The sequence below is a fragment of the Schistocerca serialis genome, chromosome 1 (assembly GCF_023864345.2).
Source record: "Schistocerca serialis cubense isolate TAMUIC-IGC-003099 chromosome 1, iqSchSeri2.2, whole genome shotgun sequence".
NCBI classification, from domain to species: domain Eukaryota; kingdom Metazoa; phylum Arthropoda; class Insecta; order Orthoptera; family Acrididae; genus Schistocerca; species Schistocerca serialis.
Window position 1 is genome coordinate 408,441,817 of NC_064638.1, and position 15,168 is coordinate 408,456,984.

Sequence of the window (15,168 nt, forward strand, 5' to 3'; positions counted from 1 at the left end):
CAGAACGAGATTCTCACTCTGCAGCGGATTGTGCGCTGATATGAAACTTCCTGGCAGAGTGATAATATCAGAATGTCACGAACTCCCACCTCGAGACAAAAAATGGTTCAAATGGCTCTGAGCAATATGGGACTTAACATCTGAGGTCATCAGTCCCCTCACCGAGCGAGGTGGCGCAGTGGCTAGCACACTGGACCTGCATTCGGAAGGACGACGGTTCAATCCCGCGTCCGGCCATCCTGATTTAGGTTTTCCGTGATTTCCCTAAATCACTCCAGGCAAATGCCGGGATGGTTCCTCTGAAAGGGCACGGCCGACTTCCTTCCCCACCCTTCCCTAATCCGATGAGACCGATGACCACGCTGTCTGGTCTCCTTCCCCAAACCAACCAACCAATCATCAGTCCCCTAGAACTTAGAACTACTTAAACCTAACTAACCTAAGCACATCACACACATCCGTGCCCGAGGCAGGATTCGAACCTGCGACCGTAGCAGTCACGCGGTTCCGGACTGACGCGCCTAGAACCTCGTGACAGATAGAACTTCTAAGGTACCAGGATATTCCGCTTCTCAGAAGACAGTAGTGCAACACTACCAGGATCCGCATAAACTCTTGTATCAGCAACAAGAGGCACACTCAGTAGGGAGCTTCAGAATGTCCCTGATGCGACCGTTGTGGAGCAAATGTCCACCTGGCCCCGGTTTGCCCCGATACGTCCTTCAGGGTCGCGTCAGAAGACGTCCACGACCTCACCACCGAACCTTGGAATGTCTGTTCCCAGTGACCTGCATTCGTTTAAGTTTTTAATGGATTTTTAAATTATTCGCCGCAATGTATGTAAGTTCATTCACATACCCTGAAAGTCATGATGCAAAGCTATTATGTAAATGCAGTAGTTCCTAATTTCAAAAAGCATCTGATTCAGTACCACAACTACGCTTAATATAGAAAGCATGTTCGTATGAGGGAATCAAGTGACTGAATTGAGGATTTGTTGCTAGGGGGAAAGCAGCATGTTATCTTGGATGGAGATCTATCGAGAGACGAAGAAGTAGCTTCAGGTGAACGCCACGGATATCCCAGGGTCCCTACTCTTCATTTGTATGTTAATGATCATCAGACACAATTAATAGTAATCCCATATTTTTGGCAGATGAAGTGGTTATTTACACTGAAGCGCCCAAGAAACTGTTTCAAAAAAGGTTCAAATGGCTCTGAGCACTGTGGGATTTAAATTCTGAGGTGATCAGTCCCCTAGAACTTAGAACTACTTAAACCTAACTAACCTAAGGACACCACACACATCCATGCGCGAGGCAGGATTCGAACCTGCGAACGTAGCGGTCGCGCGAATCCAGACTGAAGCGCCTAGAACCGCTCGGCCACTCTGGCCGGCCGTAGAATACTACTCAAAAGTTTGGGTTCCATACCAAACAGGACTCAGAGGGGATATTAGACATATACAGAGGAAGACAGCAAAAATGGTATCAGATTTGTTTGACCCGTGGAAGAGCGTCAAGGAGATGTTGAAGAAACTGAACTGATAGACACTAGACGTCTTCGTACAGTGTTTCAAGAACGAGCAACCCCCTGTGTATCTCTCCCGTAGGGATCGCGAGCACAGGATCAGACTAACTACAGTGCACACAGAGGGGTTTAAATGTTCATTCATCCCGCGCTCGATTTGTGTTTGGGACGGGAAAAAGTCATAATAGCTGATATGGGGAAATTCTCTCTGCCATGCAGCTCATAGTGGTAGTGTCTGTAGATGTAGATGCGGTCAGTATTTATCTCATACACGCGGAACTGTACCTGGGGCACGGCGTGCCACGCGCGTTGCGCTGACGGCCCGTGCCCCACGCAGCAGTTGCTACTCTGTCGCCACAGGCATTCCTGCGCCGAGCACTTGCCGCATGCCAGCCGTTACATAACCGCTACACTGTCGGCCCACAGCGCCGCGCGCCGGCCTCACTCTGACAACAAACTGCTTCCTGTCACACGTACCACACTGCGGAACTTGCGGTTGATTTCCACGTCGGAGGTACATGTACATGAAATGCTCGAAAACATGATGTGAATGGAATGATGTGAATACACTTGCAATGACGTACGTGGATATGAATACTTTGAGAGACATAATGCTATTTACTTACCAAGGATAAGAGCTACTACATCCACTTCATCCCTTTTGTCAATAATCTTATAGCAGACGAAAATGTTTCACCACCTACTTGCGTATACATTTTCCGTGCCTGTGTCGACTACCCGTGGCAAGTGAGCCTACTACAGTATCCCGTACTGGTGAGGAGCGGCTGATCCCGGCGTAGGTTCGAGTCCTCCCTCGGGCATGGGTGTGTGTGTTTGTGCTTAGGATAATTAAGGTTAAGTAGTGTGTAAGCTTAGGGACTGGCGACCTTAGCAGTTAAGTCCCATAAGATTTCACACGCATTACATTACTGGTGAGGAGAGCGCGGCAAGTGCCATAACCCGATATCCTAGACTCTTCACTCTGTGGAAGAGGGGTCAAATAAAGCGAACACGTGTCTCGGCTTGTCCATAGATACCTGACCGACAGTTTCTGCAAAAATGGCCGTCAACGTTTTCGTGGTATTTTGGACATACACTATGTGCCTTTTACCACGTGACGACCTCAGACGAAATGGTGGCGCAATGGTTAGCGTCGCGGATTTCTTTTTCTCTTTTTTAGAAATATAGCGTTGTCTTTATTCAACCCGCCAGGGTAGCCGAGAGCGCTAACGCGCTGCTTCCTGGACTCGGGTAGGCGCGCCGGCCCTGGATGGAATCCGCCCGGCAGATTAACGACGAGGGTCGGTGTGCCGGCCAGTCTGGATGTGGTTTTTAGGAGGTTTTCCACATCCCACAAGGTGAATACCGGGCTGGTCCCCACGTTTCGCCTCATTTACACGTGTCGGAGACATTTGAAACACGTCCTCACTATTTCACGATTTACACTAGATGCAGACAGCTGGGGTACACTGATTTTCATCCCTGAGCGTCCAGGGCGGCGGCAGGAAGGGCATCCGGCCACCCCTAAAACTAACATTGCCAAATCCGTTGTAGCCACGCCGACCCTGCGATTGCTGCAGGACTAGGGCGTAAGCGAAAGAAAGAAAGAAAGAAAGAAAGAGCGTTATCTTTATTCGTCTACCAATTGTATGTCAGATGAATGAATTTAAAAAATGAGAAAATTACCGGGAATTGTTTTAGGTAAAATTACTGTAGTGTATATTGTTTTATAATCACCTGCAAGCGCGTTTTCCGAAAAGTGATCCTTTATGCATGGTTTGCCGCGAAATTATTGTCAACACGCGATACCTTCAGCAATGTTAACGACGTTTCTCTCCCGACTGAGATTCATACGAAGAAACGTCACTGTGGCAAACCTGCCTCCGCTCAATGCTCGTGGTGTTCGGAATATGTTTAAATTGTTTCTGTGATAGGTATCATACGAGGGAATGTACCAAATCTTCCTGAAGAATAAAATATATCAGAATAAAATATCAGAATTTAAGAAATTAAAAAAGATTTTAACACCACAACATACCATGCATACGCACACACACACACACACACACACACACACACACACACACACATATATATATATATATATATATATGTATATATATATATACTTCATAATAAATTTCTTATACTTATTGTGGAATCCAGTTGTAATTTTACAGTTAACATAATGCCCTTGCATCTCTTGATTTGTTAAGAAACGTTCGTGTAATAACCTTCTACTGACAGGGATGGATAAATGAAAATAATAAAAATAAAATAAACAAAAAGAATAATCGGGTTTCGAACGTGGGACGCAAAGTTAAGAAGGTGTGACCCTAACCACTTTTTTTCCCTTTTTTTTCTCTATCCACTTTTTTTATCCATCCTTTTTTCCAGCAATCCAATTTTTATTAACCACTTTTATTTTCTTTTTATTTTTTATTTGTTTTTTCATTTTATATTTATTTATTTATTTATTTGTATTTTTAGGATGGTCAGGGCGTGGTACACGCCGCACTAGCAGTAGGGTATGTTCACGGCACTGCCAGTGCGTCGAGGCCCAAACCCCTCCCACCCCTTTTTCATGTTCCCTGTTGGGTCATAGCACTAAGTGTACAGAATTCTTAACACAGTTTTCCCATTCTCCGATGTAAGAAAGACAAAGAAACCTCTTCTCTGAGTAGAAACTGAACACTGATAAAAAAAACTTAACAATTCTTCTCGAATCACACAAATACTTTGGAAGCCGAACAAGAGTAATTTTGAACAAAATGTTTTGAAAAAAAAAAAAAAAGTTCCGGAAGCAAGGTAGTAGTAAATAATAATATGAAACCAGGTGACTTTTAATTTTCTTCTGTTCGTTCTCGTTCAAGGTGTTGTAGTGGTTCCACATATTTAACCAACACCCATTCTTTCAAAAATAATCTTCAGCATGTTGCCGTAGTGCTTCTTGTGGTTGCGATACGTGCTGATTTTTGCATATTCACACTTCATGTAAACACGGAATTCTAACTCGTTGTCCGACCCAAGTGTGTGGATGACATAACTAACATATTTTCCCAGTAACCAGCTAATGGCGTTGGTTTTTAATTTCGGAAAGTATGTCATGTCCGGTCTCAGGAGGAGCGATGGCGTTATATATTCCGTAGAGGATCTGGTGAGAAAGGCGATTTGTTGCCTGATCCAATTCCAGTTATGCGCATTGCCACCACAGGTGAATCTGTAGCTGAGTGTATCCACCAGATTGCATTTTCCACAAAGGTGTGTCTGGTTTAAACCGATCCCATATAGTCTCTCGTTGGTGCTGATGACATTATTAACTGTTTTATACCATGAGGAAATAGCGTCTGTAGATAGCCCGGCATAGTTGATGTTCCGCCATACAGCTTTCCAGTCACAATTTGGGAATTTAGTTTCAATTTTGTTTCTACCCTCATTTAGCTTCCTTTCAAGTATGATGTCGCGCGCTGTGATACGTGTGTTGCTTCTGATTTCGTCACTAAGATAACTTGCTTCGAGGGAAAAGTTCCTCACATACTGCAGACGGGGATTAATCCTTCGCACATCAATCGGTGCTTGCAGGCTATGGGGTGTCACAGCCTCAAAGAGCTTTGCGGTTATACATTGTGGAAGTTCTCTGAGTATATGGAAAGTCCGTTTGAGGAACAGAGCAGACGCTTTATTGCGAATATCCACCAAACCGAGGCCCCCGTTTCTGACATCCAGTATAACGATAGTCGCACCAACCCTGAATATGTCTCCTCGCCGTAAATAATTGGTAACAGTGGACATGATCCATTTCGCTACTAGTTTAGGGATTGGAAATACCTGCGCAGTGAAATACGCTTTAGACAAAACGCAGGAGTTGATGAATCTGACTCTTTGCACCAGGTCCATAGTTCGATGGATATTCTCCATTACAGCACCATGAACTTTCCTCCTAGTTTCCGTCCAGTTAAAAGCAGCCATCCGCATCGGACATGCCATTAAGGTTATTCTCAAAGTTTTATGTTTGTCTTCTTTTGCCCATACCAGTCGAAGGTGATCTAGGCCCCGTAGATTCAATATTTGACTTTTGTTTTCATTTGCTGTCGCTCCCGATGCTAGACAATACATTTGGATTTCTCTTTCCAGTGTAACTGTCTCCTCCTTATTCCTTATTACAACGCCCACGTCTTCAGCATAAGCTCGTATGACAGTTTTCTCACCACTCAATGTTATGCCTGTTAATATTGCGTCTACAGTGCGGAGGAAGGGCTCTAAAGATACGGAAAATAAAAACATAGACAAGGGACTGCCCCGTGAAGCCCCTCGCCTTATCTGTATGGGTTTAGATGTATGGCCATTGATTGCTATTTTCGCATTTATACCTGTTGCAATATTCCTTACCATGTTCACAATCTGGGGGTGGAAAGCCATTCTTGACAGCGTCGCAAAGAGGTATCTATGACTAACGCGGTCAAAAGCTTTGTTGAAATCTATAAAGATTAACGCACATTTTATACTTGTCACTGAGGTAATTGCAATGACGTCTCTGTATGCAGATAGACTTTCGAATATCGTTCTGGTCGGAGAACAGGATTGATGATGACTCAATATTTTGTTGGAAAAGGCAGAGAGTCTTTTGTTGATAATACGCGAAATTATTTTGTAATCAGAATTTAGTAGCGAAAGAGGCCGAAAATTGTTTAAGTTGGTTTTGCCTTTACTCTTAGGAATCTGTACTATTTTACTTTCCTTAAACTCTGCAGGGACCGGTTTTCCGTTCAGGACCTCATTTGCCATGGAAGTGATCTTGTCCCCAATTATAGACCAGTAGCGGGCATAAAACTCCACAGGGAGGCCATCAAGTCCCGGAGATTTTTTGAGAGGTGAGTTACGCACTGCCTCATGCACTTCATCTTTAGTAATAGGTGACAGGATGTCAGCGTTGTCTGTTCCCGACAATTGTGGACCTAAAATAGTGAGAAAGTCCTCGAGAGCTGCATCTTCCACTGTGGTAGGGGCATATAAGGTTTCATAGTACCTGTGGACTTCGTCCAGTATTTGTTTCTGGCATGTGAGCCTCGTACCAGTATGCGTCTGGACTTCATCAATTAAAGTTAGACGTCTGTTTTTAGCATGCCGCAGCAAGTGATACAGAGAAGCTGTTTCATCTGCTACGATTGATGTGGCTTTCGATTTAATTTTGAGTCCCTCCATCTGTTGCCGTTTAATGCTTAATAACTTGGCTTTTATTTTTTTGATATCATTCAGACGAATTACGTCGTCAAGGGCCTGTTGATATAAGTCTCTTAAAACTTTATAATAAAATTCCATTGTATTCCTCAAACCCCCTGTATCTCGCTGCACTATATTGCATGACAACTTTCCGCAGCCTTGGTTTAGCCCTCCTACTCCACCAGTCAATGACTGTTGGGTGCTTGTCTACTGTGCGGAGGCACATAGTCCACGCTACTCTTATTTCCTGTTCCAGTTCTCCGTCAGTTAAAACAAAGATATTTAAATTCCATTGGCCTCTGAATCGACGGGTTGGCTGTACACTTAAATTAAGGCAAGTTAAAAGTGTACTGTGATCACTAAAATACACGGGAATAGATTCAACGTTTAATAAATAATTTTGCAAATTTGGTGACACGTAAATTCTACCTATTCTGCTGCGGGAGTGGCTGGTTATATACGTGAACCCGACTGACGTCGGGTGCTGAAGTTCCCACACATCCTTAAGGTGTAGATCACTTACTAACTTTTTTAACTGTGGCGAGTAGTTGAAGTTGGGTTGTTGATCTTTCTGGTTTAAAACACAGCTAAAATCTCCACCTAGTATAAGAGAACACGGATTTTTCCTCAATAAATAAATCAGTTCATCTTGAAAAAACTTCGCACGATCCAATTTGTGGGAATTTCCTGATGGTGTGTAAAGGTTAAGCACTGTCACATCGAAAATTTTTATGCCTATGGCTCTTCCTGATTCTAGTCGTTCGATTTCAGTCACCGGAATGCCTTCCCTTATAAGAATGCCTGTACCGATATTGGCTTCCGTAGAAACATTAACAATTTCAAAAAAGCCTGGGATCCGAAATTCCGTTATCGGAATTTCTTGTAGCAACGCGATATCTGTCCCGGACTGATACAAGAATTCTTTTAGTGTTGCCAATTTCAAGGGTGACTGTATTTTATTAATGTTAATAGTAGTAATGCTATAAGCTTGCATCACAGACATACCAGAAGAAGCTACTTGGGATGAGGATCGGTATGATTATAGCAGCAACGTGTTTCCCCTACAAGGCACGATCTTTACAAGCTGTGTGCCCATTACATGTACTAACTTCCTAGAAAAATTTACACTGCTTTTAAACAAAGAGCTTGAGAAGAAAAGTATCCTGAAATCCTGACAATGCATTGCTATAAGTCACTGTGACCATTCTATTTCTCCTCGTCAGTGGTTAAAAAAAATGGTTCAAATGGCTCTGAGCACTATGGGACTTAACTACTGTGGTCATCAGTCCCCTAGTACTTAGAAGTACTTAAACCTAACTAACCTAAGGACATCACACACATCCATGGCCGAGGCAGGATTCGAACCTGCGACCGTAGCAATCGTCCTCGTCAGTGTTGGCCCTGATGACTCCATATTTAATATTCTTCTTCTTGATGTCTTTCTTCTCTGGTGTGGCTTTCGCTTGATGACGCGTGACAGCAAGACCCGCTGTCGGTCGCAGCCTCCGGCGGTGGCTGAATGGGGCAACGGACGTGGCTTGCGAGTCATCAATGTTTGGTTCCAGCGTGGTGTCTGCTGAGTTGTCTTGCTGGCGAGGCGGTGATGCTTGTTTATTTCCTCCTTCGGCGCGGCGTTGCGCTTCGGAGTCAGCAGGTTGTTTACTTGGTACTTCCTCGTACTGTTCGCACTGTATGGGTTGTGCACTTGATGCGGCTATTTCAGCCGTGACCTCAGGCTCAGGGTCACATTTCCGTGAAAGGTCACTACCAGCTGCGTCACTATCTGTTCGTGGCGGTATAAGTCCTTGTGCGGAAGTGGGAGCCACATCTACCTGCATTCCATCTCCTTTTTCCACTTCCAACAGATCTTCAGGACTGGGCTTCGGCCTCCTAGCAACGGGTGTTTCACGGGAAGAGTCCTCATCAACATTTTTTTCAGTGTCCTCTAGAGGACGCTTTTTAGTGGGAATCTCGCTGTCACGGGACGGAATTTCAGCAGTTAATGTAGGTTTTAAAGACGGAAAGTCATTAACATTAAGTGCAACATTTTCAGAGGTAGTAACAGGATCCACGGCAGCCACCGGCTCTGTTGTATTACTGGCTGGCAACAAATCGTTGAGTGTTAATTTCCGGCGTTGCGTAAGGTTATTTGTTAGCACAAATACACGGCGAGGGCAGTCCTGACGGAGGTGACCAGACTCGTTACATACATGACATGTAGGGGTTTGTCCTGAGTACATAACATGCGCCTTGTGCCCGTCAACAAAGATGTGGGAGGGAATGTTTGCTTTCACTTCCATCTCCACGGAGCGAATGCCGTTAAAGCACTGCAGCTTGAAATGCGAAGCCCACCTTTCGTTGACTATTTGCCTGACAACCCCATACTTTGAAAGGACATCTTTAATTTTCGAGTTGTCTACCTCTATGGGAATATTCAAAACCCTAACATTCCTAATTACAGAATCGGAATTCCGGAGTTTGACAGTACTTTTAGTACCATCACGGTGTATAAATTCCGTTTCATAATCAAATTTTGCCAGAAAGCGGTCTACACTCACGGAATCGTTAAACTTTACAAAAATGCAGTATTCATCAGAGTCTAGCTGCATGGTATGAACAGATTCAGAATGAAGGCCAATTACCTCGGTAATCCAGTCGTGTATTTCAAGTGCAGAGGGCTGTACTCGACGGGTGTACTTGTCGAAGGTGAAAATCACGGTGTTTTTTCTCACGGAGTTTGCCATGGTGTTCTGCAGCGAAGAAATCTCGGACAACGCCGAAATACCAACGGCACTACGTAGAAAGATGACACGAAAGAAGACCAAATGCTCAATTGATAACGCTTAATTCACGTGCAAAACGTCAATAAACGAGCACAAAACACGAGAACACTGGTGTAAGCACTGAACGTTCACGGAGCAAACTTGAGGAGCGTGCGACCGCTGCGACAGCTAAAGCCAGACTGAACCACTGAGCCACCATTTAGTCTGAGGTTCCCGCACGGTAAAAGACATGTACAGTACCTCAAAAATATCTCGAAAATTTGGAGCGTCGTTTTTTCAGAAACGGTCGAGTATCTACGGATAATACATGTCCGATTGTTTTCTGACTCCGCTTCGACTGAGCGAAGTTCGTGGGAAATCGGGTGATGGCACTTGCCGTGTTCTCCTCGTGAGTCTTGCCTGCCACACGCTCTCGTTTTCGTTTAAACATCGGCGCCAAAATTGAGTATGATGTGAGAGCTGTGTGCTGTGCAGTTTGGCAACCGAACGGTGAAGGTGATGCTGTGACAGAGCAAACGCTCTACAAAAGAATCGAAATAGAGTACCAACATGTAGGGCAAACAATGATAACAGACTTTATTAATGGCCAGAGCAAAAATCATGTAGATTTAGTTGTAGAACATTTGGTGCTCTTCAGTCCGAAGATTGGTTTGATGTAGCTCTCCACACTATTTTCTTTCGTCCCGTGCAAGCTTTATCATCTCCGAGTAACTACTGCAACCGATTTCCGTTTGAACCTGCAATTTTTACACGCCCCGCCCCCCCTCCCCCCCCCCCCCACCCACACCCCTTCCAGTTGTACGTTGGTGATCCCTTGTGTTTCAGAATGTGTCCTATCAACCGATCCCTTCTTTTAGTTAGTTGTAGTCAAGTTATGTCACATATTTCATTTCTCCTCAGTTTCATTCAGTACCTACTCATTAATTACCAAATCTACCCATCCAACCTTCAGAATTCTTATGATGCATCGCATTTCAAAAGTTTCTATCCTGCTCTTGTCTCCACTGTTTATCGTCGACGTTTCAGTTCCGTACAAGGCTACACCCCAGACAAATATCTTCAGAAAAGACTTCCTAAAACTTAAATTTACAGTCAATGTTAACAAATTTCTGTTCTTCAGGGAAGCTTTTCTTGGAATTGCCTTTCTATGTTTTATATCCTGTCTATTTGAGCCAACATAAATCATTTTCCTGCCCAAAGGGGCAGAAGCCATCTACTACTTTTAACATCCCATTTCCTAATCTAATTGGATGTTAAGTCCCATAGTGCTCAGAGCCATTTGAACCATTTTTGAACCTAATTTAATTCCTGCAGTGCGAGGTAACGCTGACAGAAAACAGGGTCACCCTGTGTGGGAATCACGGTAATATAGTGCGAGCAAAAGGGAGATTTTGCACCAGGACAAACGGAGATTTGCGCCACTCCTGGAACCTTGCTCTGATACCCGACTTTTACTCACTGAAATATGAACCCCATAGTATTTCATGATTATCGAGTACAGAAGATTGCTTTTATTCAGTCAGTGGAAAGTTATTTTTCTTTTTTTAGTGGAGATACAGTCACTCTCCTCCGTATCGTCCAGAAAAAGGCTTCATATTCTTTTCAAGTGTGAAGAAATACTGTTTCTTCATCAAGAGTAATAAGTGCATAAGTTTAGTTAATCATTTTTCTTTTCTTACGGACTTTTCTTAATTTATGAAGTGGGAAGAACAACAAAATTACATTTATTATTGTATTATTTCATTATTTGAGTATTATTGTCATGAGGACATGCACCTATACAAACAAAGGCACTGAAGCCTGGACGAAGTACACACATTTGTTGATAGCAAGGAAGGGATATAAGGGGAGATAGAGGCCCCATTAAAAATAATACGGCGTGGTTAAGGCGACCCCTCGCACCAAGCAGGTAATCCAGGTTTGAATCCCGGTTCGGCAAAAATTTTCGTTTGTTCTGAAATATTCTACAGCTGATGCGGAACCACAGCCGAAGTTTGTGAGTTAATTCTAATTTAATTCCTCAGCATCGCCTAATTTAATTCGACATTTTTTTCTTGTAGTAACGTTCATCTTATATTCTCCTGTCAATACATTATCTATTCCGTGCAAGTGCACTACCAAGTCTTTTGCTGTCTCTGACGGAATTACGTCACTGGCAAACCGAGATATTATTTTTTACTTCTCCCTAAACTTTAATTACCTTTCCAAATTTCTCCTTGCTTTTTTTCACACCTTCCTCAATATACAGATGGGAACCACGCTACAACGTCAGTCCCTATTTGGCTATTGCTTTCCCTCCATGCTCTTCGGCTCTGCCGTCTAGTTTCTATACAAGTTGTAAATAACCTTTCGGTCCGTGTATTTTACCCCAATTACTTTCAGAAATTTACTCTGTATCTGTTTCAACCCCTTCACGTTTTGTAATCGACACAATCATCGTGATCAACTCGACACCACATTTGATGTTCAGTTAGGTACTTCGCGAGTTTATTACCAGAGCTTTTTTTCCCCATTCTTTCCTGTGGTATTCTTTGTGATCTCATATCATAAGAGGCTAATTTTCAAGGATTCGGATTCCATCCTGCACTGGTCTCCAGTTTGTGAGACAGTAACATTTGCAATTTCACGTTCTATGTTACTTTACCTACGGTCAAACTTCGTTAATAAATCACGATCTTAATGATTCCACTTTAAATTTAGTTGTTGAGCGTACCCTCAACTAACCCACAGTTATTAATTTTATACAAGACCCACAGCTACGATTCATTCGTCAGGGCGATCCACCTCTTCCATCTCCTTGCACGTACCTCATTATCATATACCTGAATTATAGTGGGACGATCTGTATTGCGAAAGGGGATACTCGATACACATCACTGATCTAACACGTACATGTATTCCTAGAAACACAATGATGGTTTGCAGTTTTAATTTTTTTCGTGGTGTAAACAAATGGCTCGAAGTAATACATTTTGTGCCGCTGGCCCACTACATTTCCGTACTTGGGACATGTCCTGCACAATATCTGAACATAACTGGCAAGAAAGCAACGACAATCTGTGACTGTGGCATAACAGCGCACCAGGTTGTACCCTATGAGAAGCGCCCTAGTTGACAACATAGAAGGACAGCTAAGCAGGCTTTAAAAGCTAAAACTATTTACAACACAATTATAGTAAAGGAAGACTTTGCTACCCTAATCTTCGAGTTGAGGTTGTCTCAGAAAAAGTAAGGCCAACAGACACCATAGCAAAGTCGATTAATGCCTGTAGATGACCGTAGGAAACGAGAACAAAGCCCGATCGTTCTACGATCGCTTGGCCCACTAACTGAAAAGTGAAGGAAAGTGGGCACAACCGTGCCTAAGAAGAACGAGAAGAATCAGTGAAAGTTATGTGATGGACTCTGATCCACTACCGTGCTGTCTGCAGGCAGTTAAGATACTGCTTGAGTAGACAGAGTCTGGTACGGAACGTATAGAGAGACAACAGTAGGTGCATGTGTGTGTGTGTGTGTGTGTGTGTGTGTGTGTGTGTGTGTATTTGTCCATCTCAGAGTAAGGCGACGAGAAACAGTCAAACTTACTTAACTGCTGCCTGAGAGTAAATGACCCTCACATAATGATAAGTAGTCAGAGGAGAAGGGTTAGTCAGAGGAGAAGGGTTAGTTAATAATGTAAGTTTCAGTACTTGTAGTTGTTGTAGAAAAGTCGAGGCGGTAGTAACAGTAAAAGGGCCTCTTTATGACTGTAAAAATTATATTATTTCTTATTGTAATAGTAGCATGTGCTTTTGCATTAGTACTAACAGCAGCAACTGATAAAAATAACTGTAAAATTAGTCAAAATTGATTGAAATAACGAAAACCATGGTTCTTTTTTAGTTACATTACGGTAGTACCCAACTGACAGTGGAAAAAGATGCCACTGGGATACACGTAGAATAGCGTACAGGGAGCCGCCTAAATGTTAGAGCAGTAGGAAGAAATAAAGATAAGGACAAATAATACAACAGACACTGTAAACTTAGTTCATTAAGCAGAATGGGAAAAAAAGAAAAAGATTCACATCAATGTAATTGTCTATGTAAACATCCATTGTTGTCATGAAGAAGGTTGACCACAGTAAAAAATAAATAAAATTAGCAGCAGGTATTTTGAAACGAGTTCCAATTGTACGTACAGCATCACCGTGGACGCATCCATGTGTGGAGGCTCCGAGGAGAACGGACATCCTCAGTTGCTTTCGTCATCATCATCATCATCAGCACCTGCGTAAAGTTGCGGCGTGCCGGTGGCTACGAAACACGATCGCTTCTGGTTCGCAGAGCCGAAAATTTGGACAGCACCGTCACGTTTATGCCGTGTTAACGACAGTGGCAGTGCCCTCTCTTTGAGGATCTAGTATTTCCCATACTATGATCTTTGGTTATCTTAGTAAGTGACATAATCAACGGTTCTTATTTACGTTGCTTATGTATCTTTTCTTTTATTTCTGTGGTATATTCGTTTCTTATTATATCGTATGCTGTTTGCGGTATAGGTCGTTTTTCATTAGTCAGTTGTTGCGATTTTGATTGAGCTTTGTGTCCGTGTTCATAATAAATTCGACAGTTGTTTTCAACAGTCGTATGTTGTGAAAATAGATGTGGGATCTCGAATCTACAGCGAGGTTTTCACAAAGCCCCTCTCAGGACTCCCGTTTTCCTGCGTTTATTAGTTTCTATCTATCCAAACTTGCCACATTTCCGCGGTTCTCCCGTTAGGTTGTGTAATCGTAAGATATGTATTGAAACGAAAAGACTCGACCATTGCGACGGGAATTGTTCTCATAAAAACGCTGTTATTTTTGTTGTTAGAGATTTTTTATATTTCAAAAAATTAGTAAGCATGTTTAGCGGGTTAATTAACACATATCGTATGGTAATGATTTGGTGAGTTGATTGTTGCATACGCTAGAGCCTGCGAGTTTCGGAATATCATTTGAATTACAGCTTACGAGAAAAAAATAAATAACGGTGCTACCCGTCAGCTCGGCAAACTTGTATCACGAACTGCAGTCCGCTTAAATACGTTATCAATCACAGAGGAAAAAAAAGAGAAAAAAACAAGAGCGTATACATAAAATAAAGATTAATGTTGGCTTTAAAAAATTCAAATTAAGATTGAAATAAAATAATTCAATGGTATTTTATTAAAGTTTGTATACATGTTTAGAAACGCCACATTAAAGTGCACTCTTCATAATTATTAAAAAGAATTACTTTAAATCTGCTTGTCATGCTGTACAACGCAATAAACCCTCCGCCAGATAAACAGCTTACCAAGGAATGCTTAACAAAAGTTCACTATCTACATTAGTTTCCCACTGTGCGTTTAACTGCGCTGTCTTCATTTTGGGTGGAAACTGAAAGTACATCATGCTACCTTTACTTGTTTTGTGGGTCTCTGTGTGATCGAAAATTTCCTACTTGACTACATCTGGACTTCTGCACCTAGACATCTACTCTAGATTGGGCTGTCCTCGAAAACAAGGTCTGAAGCGCTGGGAACACAGAGGAATTACCGTGGTCTGGGCGTCAATCCAGCTAGCTCGATTATTCTTTTCCGCAGTTCCTCCTAATCAGTCCAAGCCACT

The 15,168-nt window shown here is 42.7% G+C and overlaps 1 long non-coding RNA gene across 1 annotated transcript in view; it reads right to left on the reverse strand.

The window, feature by feature from the left end:
• The window catches only part of LOC126471887 (uncharacterized), a 392,155-nt gene that overhangs the window by 371,776 nt on the left and 5,211 nt on the right, over window positions 1-15,168 (reverse strand). The window lies entirely within an intron of this gene.